Source organism: Oratosquilla oratoria, chromosome 6, assembly GCF_046742065.1.
Source record: "Oratosquilla oratoria isolate Oo_2021 chromosome 6, ASM4674206v1, whole genome shotgun sequence".
Classification (NCBI taxonomy): Eukaryota; Metazoa; Arthropoda; class Malacostraca; order Stomatopoda; family Squillidae; genus Oratosquilla; species Oratosquilla oratoria.
Genome location: NC_134782.1, coordinates 40,121,472 through 40,132,246, shown reverse-complemented (window position 1 = coordinate 40,132,246; position 10,775 = coordinate 40,121,472).

Sequence of the window (10,775 nt, the reverse complement as noted above, 5' to 3'; positions counted from 1 at the left end):
GCAGGTAACTAACAGTTACTGCTGGGAATCGGAGAGGAGTGCGGGATTCGAACCTACAACTAAGAGAATGTGAGACCATCACGTTTCCGATTACGCCACCAGTACACGCGCGCGCACACACATGTACACACACACGTACGCACAAACACGTACACACACACGTACACACACACATACACACACACACACACACACACACACACACACACACACACACACACACACACACACACACACACACACACACACACACACACACACACACACACACACACACACACGGCTTGTTAGTGTTGTGTTTAGCGTCTCGGTATATAAACTTTGCAGAACTAAGGTGATCCCCCGGGAACGGTTACTGTCTCCCTTATGCAAGCTAGATTCTGTATTTGATATAGTATCTAGCGTGAAACATTATGTTGAAAGCTACTTTTTATTTTGCTTTTGAGCATATCAGTAAAATTTTCTAAAACTTCTGTTCAGAAAAATGAAAACAATTAAAGTGAGATTTGTATATGATCAATATTACACAATATAATTTTAGTAATTCTTTTATTTTTTATTTTTTTACTTTTATTTATTAGAGGGAAGAGGCTAAAGAGAAACAGAAGATAAATCACTTAGAAGGTTAGTTTCATGACTGAATCACTGAAACAGGAAAAGAGCTGTGGTGGCGTCAACAGAAGCGTGCTGGTCTCGCATTTGCTCTGAGTTCGAATCCCGCACTCCTCCCCGATTCCCAACAGTAACTGCCGTTACTTGCCCCGATAGTCCAAGTTCTTAGGTCAAGAGTTAATCAGCATCTCCTGGCGTATGCCCTTCACCTCCATCAAAGTTGGTGATGATCATTGAGTTTTGCTAATGCAGATTTTTTTTACAAAGGATGTGTTGGCTGAGTTATGTAAGAAATAGAAAGCAAAAGTATAGTGTAAGGCTGGAAATCAATTCTAACTTCCGTAACAAAGGATGTGTTGGCTGAGTTATGTAAGAAATAGAAAGCAAAAAGTATAGTGCAAGGCTGGAAATCAATTCTAACTTCCGTGACCAGACCTTCACTTGTACCTTCTGACCATACATATACAACCTTAAACCAAGTCGGATGAATTCACCGTGATGAAGTAGTACAGAGGCTGTATCGCCCCTCTCGGGGATAGCCCGGTCCTGCAGTGGGTCATTAAGGTTGATCCACAACCAGAAGTTAAGGAACACACCAAAAGGGGAAAATCGTTGCATAAGCACACACACCAACCTAAACTTTCAAAGAAAGGATTGTAGAGAAAGTAAAAGGAGATTACCATCTTGTTTTCAGTATGAGAAGGAAGAACTGTGTTAAGGTAAGATGTTTTAATGTTCCACAGAAATATGTTAGTTTGTGATTCTGCCCTTGAACGAGCACAGCAGCATCACCACACCGTGGCCGGACAGTTGCCTACGGACAGTTTGCCCACGGACAATGTGCCTACTGGACAATGTGCCTACGGACAGTTTGCCTACAGACAGTTTGCCTACAGACAGTTTGCCCACGGACAGTTTGCCCACGGACAGTTTGCCTACGGACATTGTGCCTACTGGACAATGTACCTACGGACAGTTTGCCTGTAGGACATTGTGCTTACCGGACTTTATACCTATGGACGATGTGCCTACCGGACAATGTGCCCATGGACAATCTGCCCACCAGAATGTGTGCCTACCGGACATTATACTTACGGACAATGTGCATAACATATATTTTGCAATGCTAAAATGTCCGTAGGTAAATTATCCGTAGACAAACTGTTCGAAGCAAACTGTCCGTAGGCAAACTGTCCGTAGGTAAACTGTACGTAGGCAAACTGTCCGCCGGAAAAATTTCCGTAAGCAAACTTTCCGAAGGCAGGCTGTCCATAGGCAATTTTTCGAAGGTAAACTGTCCGCAGGCAAATTGTCCGTAAGCAAGCTATCCGTAGGCAAACTGTCTGTAGGCAAAATTTCCGAAGGCAAACTGTCCGCAGGCAAGCTATCCGTAGGCAAATTGTCCGTAGGCAAACTGTCGTTTGCAAAATGTCAGTGGGTAAACTGTCCGCAGGCAAACTGTCCGTGGGAAAAAGGTCTGTGGGCAAACTGTCCGTGGGCAAAATATCCGTAGGCAAAATGTACTCAGGCAAGATATTTGCAGGTAAACTGTCCGTAGGCAAAATGTCCGTAGGCAAATTGTCCAGTCACATCATACGCCACTTATCTATATACACCACATATTATCATAGCACCGCATAACACCACATTTATATTTATACACACAACACATACGTAGTGTAATTGTATCCTCAAACTGCTCTTCTCCCTTATTCCAGTAACCACTTCTTCCTAATAAATTCCCATTCTCTGACACGTGCACGTAGATTCCAAAAGTACTCCTGAGATCAATGACTTACTTTGTTAAAAAAAAAAAAAAAAAAAAAGTAATACTTCTCCCTTTTTTTTGACAGAAGCCTCTCTGGCTTGCTTCAACGCCTTCTCGAGATCCAAACAACACTTGCCTCTCTTGAAGAATCTCTTCAATCATGCATCTGGTCTCCTCCCCCATCCACCCCCACCACCACTTTCTCACACTCCTCTATACACCATAGACTTCTCAAGTCTACTCGTAAAACTAATTCCCCCTGAGAGTTTTTTTTTTTTTTGAGTTCTTGATTCACACATTCTCCTCTTATTCAACCATGCACAGAAACACTACACACGCTTCTCTACTCATCCATCGTTCACACTAGCTTAACGTGTTATGCTTGACACCTCGATAATCACCCCTCCCAACCCCCATCCTCCCAACTTCCCCCCCCCAAACCACCATCCCTCTGTAGTGCTACACTTGTGACGTCATCTCTTACGCACCCAGACATCACAGTATGTCTGGATAAAATGTCTGAGATACTCGAAAGAAACAGTTGTTCTTCTTGTTACACATTACCACGTTATCTGTTCGTTATTTGATAAACATCAGCCATGTATATTTTCAGTGTTATATCATTATCATCATTAGTGTTATAGTATACATATGTAGGTATAGAAGACACATTTAAAAGTTTTGATAATATATAGCTTTATCGTTTTTATGATAGTTGATGAATTAATCTGTTAAGGCATAGTATGAAAGAAGACAAGGAAAAGGGACTCATAATTACAAACATGGATATTGAATAGACGTTACCTGTATTGGTTGCCACTTTATCTTTTTATTATGGCTACTGTCACGACTGAAATGCGCTTCTCTTGATAGTACAGGAACCTATTTTGAGGTCACTTTAGATTGTGGCAAAATACATTTCCCTTTTAATTCTACATAAGACACATCTCGAACACAACAACTGGCCAGAGAAACGGGACAATGTTCTTAACCAGATAACTTATTAACAAAACAATTAATGATAATTAACACTGACAACACAGAGCCGCTCTCACTTTGTAACACTAAATCTAAACTAACTAAAGCAAAATCCTAGAACAAGTTCTCTAAGCTAACCAGATAATTGGAAATAACAAAACAACTAATGATAATTAACACTGACAACGCAGAGCCAGCCGCTCCCACTGCAACACTAAATCTAAACCATCATTATACTAACAGAAGTAAAAACTTAGAACAGGCTCTCTAGGCTAATGGAAATTAACAAAACAGTTAATGATAATTAAACAATGTGACAACGCAAAGCCTCTCCAATACCGTAACACTGAATCTAGATCATATCTTTTTGGCTGAAGCAAGAACTTAGAATAAGTTTTTTAAGATGGTAATCGTGGCTTGGAGATGCGTAGCATAGGAGAGGGATCAAATTGATATGAGGGTAAAATCTCTAAATATAACTCCTTCGTGGTCGCCAGTTATTAGTTTTTGTTCTCAGTTCTACAGAATCTGTTACGTGGATAAACAAACAAATCATACCATACAGTGGTTCAACGAAAAGAATTGTACAAAAGTGTCATAGGGTAACATCATCACTATCATCATCATCATCATCATCATCATCATCATCATCATCATCATCATCATCATCATCATCATCATCATCATTCTAACTATCACTGTTATTACTATTACTACTACTACTACTTTTTTTTTTTTTTTTTTTTAAATACATACGACCTCCATCCTATTGGAACTGTGTGGTGGAAGCAGCAGGATCTGTCTTCCACAGACACAGTTCATTGGCCCCTCTCCCGCCAATGACTGTGGTCGACGACCCTTTTATTTGTCTATTTATTTATTTATTTTTAATAATGCCTAGTACAAAAGTTCATTTATCCTAATGTCAACCACCGTCTGCTCAAAATCCAGGTTTTGTATATGTGTTGATTTGGGCGGTGGGGACCTGGTACCTCTCAGGCATAAGAGGGCTGATCTTAGGAGTGAGAATGATAGTCTACATCTCATCCATGAAACAATGCTGCTTTTTGGTTGTTGTTTCTTTTCAGCCATTACCTCAGCCAGCCGAGCGTAGAATGCCTTTGCTCTAGGACCCATCCCACCTGAAGTCGTAAAGGTTATAGGAGTGAATGAGCCCTGGTCTACATTCTGTATGCGCTCTTCGTACATCCTGATCTTCTCATTCTCATTCCGAGAGTGGGATGCCTCAATAGTTAGGTTGCTGTAACAGGGGGCCATCGGATCAAATATTCGCATGTCAAAGAAAGCCAATTGTCCCCGTGTCCAGAAACCTCTTGCGCTGACATCCACTCTTGCTTCATCTGATGTGTTGGACGTGCGGTATCTGAAGTTCTCCCCTCCTAGTGGGAGTAATGTTGGTTCGATAGTCACATCCTTGCACACCTCCTGAAGCATTTGGGCAGTGAGATCTCTTACCTCATCGTGTCGCATGCAAATGAATCCACCTTGCTTGCATATCATTGCATGGTCTGGAGTAAATTGTACACCACAGGAGCATCTGTTAGGCAGCCCTCCTAATGGCCATCCATACCTCAGGGCAATGGCATCCGTGAATTCTCTTTTGTTTAGGGTGAATCCCTTTGCCCTGATTGGTAGTGCTGTCAGCCAATTGGACGCCCCAACTTCCTGCGCCATTGTTATCTTTCTTTTTATATAATTCGATAGCCGAGCTAGAAGTGCTTCAAGTTCCTCCTTCTGCCTATCCTCCCTCCCCTTTGAAATGTTTCTTCTAATTTCCCTAACCTCCTCCATGATAGTCTCCTTCCGTTGATCTTGTGACACGATGTTGTTTGTCAATGAGGACGTGAGTTTCATGGAGTTTCGGTGTTCTGTGTCGGCAAGGTTTAGCGGGTTGGAGATACCTAGCCCTCCCAATCTAGGTGGAAGTTCCATAAGTTTTCTTTCCTCTTCGTTTATTGTCCGTCCGTTGGTGATGGTCGGTATTAGCTCGTTTCTGATGGTTTCTTCAAGGGGTCTTAGTAGGTCGGTGATGTTCAGTACCGTCCTTAATATGTAGTTCCACTTATGTTTCACACCATATATGAATGCGGCATATGCCGCCTGCGGTTCGGTCTTTGCAAAGTTGGCTAGAATCCTAACTTCCGCCACCCATTCGTTAACTTTCTTTTCAACATATTGCTTTTTAAAGGATTCTGAGCCGATCACTGCACCGAGATGTCTTTCCCCCTCCTTTGTTACCTTCACTTCACTGTTCTCAAAGAGGATTCTGGCATTGTTAAAGTACTCTGGCTTCACTATGAGGACAGATTTCTTTGCATTCGGAATGTAACCTAAGCCCGGGCCGTGTGCCAACACCAGATCCCACCACTTTTTTAGGTCAGCTACTTTTCCTGCGCCCGTGAGATCATCTGCATATGCTACCTGTTTGACCCCGGTGTCCTCATATTGTATCTTCTGCTGCAGGTGCATAAGACCGAGCGCATACATTGCCATGGCCACCGGGTCTCCCTGAGTGGTGCCTTCCGCTGATTTGATGATCTCCACTTTCGTTTCTTTCTTCTCCGCCCTGCTGGTGACAAATAGGTTTGCAGGTTCTCTGTATGTGTTCTCCACATACTTGGCCAATACTGGGCATTTAATTTTGATGTTGTGTATGGTAGCCTCTCTATTTAAGTTGTTGAATGCGTTTGATGCATCGACTAATAGGACTGCTTCGCAGTCTGGTTCCTCGAATATTTTTCTCATGGCGTGGACTGCAGCCTCGGAACCCGCCTGTTGCCCTGCGCACACCTGCAGGTTGCCAGCCGCTTCTCGCACCTCATCCTTCGCGACTTCCATAATTGCTTTTCCTATTATTCTTCTTAGCACCTCGCCTATACCAATCGGGCGACAGCCAGGTTTCTTATCTAGCGGAATAAGTCTACACGCTGTGTATGCCTCCAGGTGCTGACAGTCTTCAGACGCCAGTTTCTTCGCCAAACCAGCGATGGCCTCCTGCAGTCCCACCGCTGCCGTTCCAAATAGGCTGGTGCTAAGGAGACATTTCCATCCAGACGCATCTAATCCCGATGGTCCCGCCGCTCCTTGGGTGTGTAGAGCAAGGTTCCAGATTCCAGATCCTTTCTCTTGTGATACTACTACTACCACTACTACTACTACTACTACTACTACTACTACTACTACTACTACTACTACTATTATTATTATTATTATTATTATTATTATTATTATTATTATTATTATTATTATTATTATTATCATTATTATTATTATTATCATCATTACTATTATTATTATTATTATTACCATTATTATTATCATTATTATTAGCAGTAGTAGTAGTAGTAGTATTTATTATCATTGCTATTACTGATATTGTTATCATTATCATTATTATCACTATTATTGTTGTTGTTGTTGTTATTGTCATTATTATTATTACTATCATTATCATTATTATTATTATTATTATTATTATTATTATTTATTATTATTATTATTATTATTATTATCATTATTATTATTATCATTATTATTATCATTAACTATTATCATCACTAATTATTATTATCATTATTATTATCATCATCATCATCATCATCACCATTATTATTATTATTATTATTATTATTATTATTATTATTATTATTATTATTATTATTATTATTATTATTATTATTACCATCATTATAATCGTTATTATTATTTATTTTCTATCATTATTACCATCATTATTATTATTATTACTTATTGCTTATTATTATTTATTATTATTATTATTATTTTTTTTATTATTATTGTTGTTGTTGTTGTTGTTGTTGTTGTTGTTATTATTATTATTACTACCACTTTTGTTTTTGTTTTTTAGAATTCACGGCATGATACTGAAGTAAATTGTGCTTATAAATCTCAAACAGACTTAGTTGAATGACTTAGAACAAAGACACCTAGAGCCATTTCTAGGAATTAGGTGTCAAGCGAACAGCCACCATGACATCCTTTCACTAGGGCGGCCAATGAAAACATAAACAATCGTTCTGCGAAGAAGACAAAAGAAGAGCGAATAGATGTCTTTCTGAACCTTATGAAACAGAATGTTTACATCTCGCTTTCAGTTCCCCCGAACTTGCTTGGGCTGAGACAATCTCACTGACTGTCGAACTAAGTTAAGAAAAATTTATATTCTTCAGATCGACTTGCATGGACATTTGATTATATATATATATATATATATATATATATATATATATATATATATATATATAGATATATATATATATACACACATACACACACACACACACACACACACACACACACACACACACACACACAAATATATATATATATATATATATACATATACATATATATGTACATATATATACATATATATGTATATATATATATATACATATATATATATATACTGCATATATATATACATACATATATACATACAATAAGAAAAAAGGCATAAAATCATTCCACCCATTCCATCCCTAAATACACTCCACTCCCCTCCACCCTCCCTCTTATCTTAGCACCTCCTGGATGACGGGTCATCCCTGCACCTTGTCCACTGCCCTGGGTCAGAAGCAGTGTCGCAAGACAGCACATCCACAGCAAGGCCACTTCATTAAATCGGCGACCCCCCTCTCTTTCCCCCCTGCGTAAAAGGAGGAGACGGGGAGAAATCCCTTCGGGCTGCGTCAAATTTTGCTCACACATACTGCTTCACCCCCATCCCCCCCCACCCATTCCACCTTATGCATCACAACATCATCCATATACAACCATTCTCCATTCACCCCTGTCTTCTGTCCTCTCCCATCCTTCCTCAACAGACATTCCCCTCTTCCTCAAAGCCTCCTTCACCCCATCCATCCATCTCATCCTGGGACGTCCCCTCATGTTCACTCCCTCCACATCTGCCTTCCATACCTCTTTTACTAGTCTTTCTTCACTCATTCTTTTCATGTGTCCAAACCATCATTATACTCTTTCATCAGCCTTATCTCCCAATTCCCTTTCCACCCCTGTTCTCCTCCTCACCTCCTCATTTCTCACTCTATCTAGCCTAGTAACCCCTATCATACTTCTCAGACACCTCATCTCAAACTCATTCAAACTCATTCTCTCTTCCTCTCTTATGTTCCATGTTTCTGCCCCATACAGTGCTGTTGGCACAATCACTCCTTCATAAAGTCTCCTCTTAGCATCCATTTCCAAATGTCTATTCCTCATAATACTTTTTAATTCACCAAGGCATTTACTCGCTTCTCTCAATCTACATTCTACCTCCACCTCCACTCCACCTTTTCCTGCCACATTTGCACCCAAGTATCTAAAACTATCCACTTCCTCCAGTCGCTCTCCCTTAATGTTCACTTCCAGTCTACTGCCACTTTCACCCCTTGTACATCTCATCACCTTACTTTTACCCACATTTATCTTCAGCTTTCTTCTATCACACACTCTCCCAAACTCTGTCACCAACTTCCTCAATCCCTCCTCCGATCCTGCCACAAGTGCAGTGTCGTCCGCAAACAACAGCTGGCTCACCTCCCACTTTTCTTCATTTTCTTTAACCATCTCCAATCCCTGACCCACCATCCTTGCATTTACCTCTCGCACCACCCCATCCATGTACAAGTTGAACAGCCAGGGCGACATAGCGCATCCTTGACGAAGTTCTACCTTTACCTCGAACCACTCACTCTCTCCATTTCTAATCCTGACACATAATCTACTACTCTCATAAAAACTCTTGACAGCTCCTAGAAGCTTTCCTTTTATCCCGTATATCCGTAAAACCTCCCACAGTGCCTTCCTGTCTACCCTGTCGTAGGCCTTTTCCATATCCATAAAAGCCCAAAAAACATCCTTCCCCTTTCCTATAGCTTTCTCACATATCTGTCTTACCACAAAAATCTGATCTACACAACCTCTACCCGTCCTAAATCCACACTGTTCCTCACCAATTACTCCCTCTGTTCCTCTCCTAATCCTCTCAATCAAGATCCTCCCATAAGCCTTCTCAACTCCACTTAACAAGATAATCCCTCTGAAACTACTACACTCACACTCGTCCCCTTTTCCCTTGTAAAGTGGAACTATACAGGCACTCCTCCAGTCCTCCGGCACTCTACCCTCTCTCCAACAAACATTGAATAACCTCACCAACCAGTCCACCATTACTGTACCTTCTTTTTTAAGACATTCTGCATGGCATCCATCCAGACCAGGTGCCTTACCTGCTTTCATCATCTTATCAACTGCCTTCACTTCATCCTTCCTTATTTCTCCTCCATTTTCCTCACTCATCACGGTCAGTTTCTTAGCATTTCCCACTGCAACTATCTTTCTCTCCCTCTCCTCCTTCACATTTAACAACTCCCTAAAATATTCTGCCCATCTTCCCCTTACTGCCTTCTCTTCCATTATCATCTCTCCACCTGCACCTTTTACCTTTTCTTTTCTACTTGATTCGCCTTCTCTTCCTCTCTTAATTTCTTTCCTAATTTTTTGTCGTACTCTTACCCCATTTCACATCTGCTCTCCTCTTTTCACTGATACACATTTTGTTGAATACAACGGCATTTTCACAATTATTAATTTTCATTCTAATGTTCTCAATTTCTCTAATAATTGGTCTCGTTTCCGGAGGATGGGCAATATAAGCCGGCGATAGTCCTCCATTCTAATTAACGTTTCGACTATATGGAGTCACCTTAAGAATGTTACAAATAAGTCTAACATAGTTTACACAGTTACATATTAAACAATGGCAGAAAAGTACAGTGAACTTGGGATTATATACTGGCTAAGGGAAAGGAGTTCGGCGAGTTGACCTACGTGAGGTAACAGGCCGAGAGGAAGGAGGGTGGTCAGGGGGAATTAGAGAGAGAGGGGGTAGGGGTACAATTCGGGTCACCTCATTGGTGACGTGCGGTGGGGAAGGATGAGGGGTCGGGAGATGAGATTTTGTTCTAGAACAAGCATTGAAAAGAAATATACTGGAAACTATATTGGATTGAATATTGATGGCAGGGGCTTGTTCCATTATAAGGATAGCTTCCAACATTTTCAATTCCTTTAATTTGTTGCAATGTGTGACTACCCTGGTATTATTAACGATGGTCTCCCTATCAATTTTAACACCACACACACACACACACAAACACACCCACCCACCCACACACACACACACACACACACACACACACACACACACACACACACACACACACACACACACACACACACACACACACACACACACACACACACACACACACACACACACACACACACATATATAATATTATATATATATATATGTATATATATATATATATATATATATATATATAGATGTGTGTGTGTGTGTGTA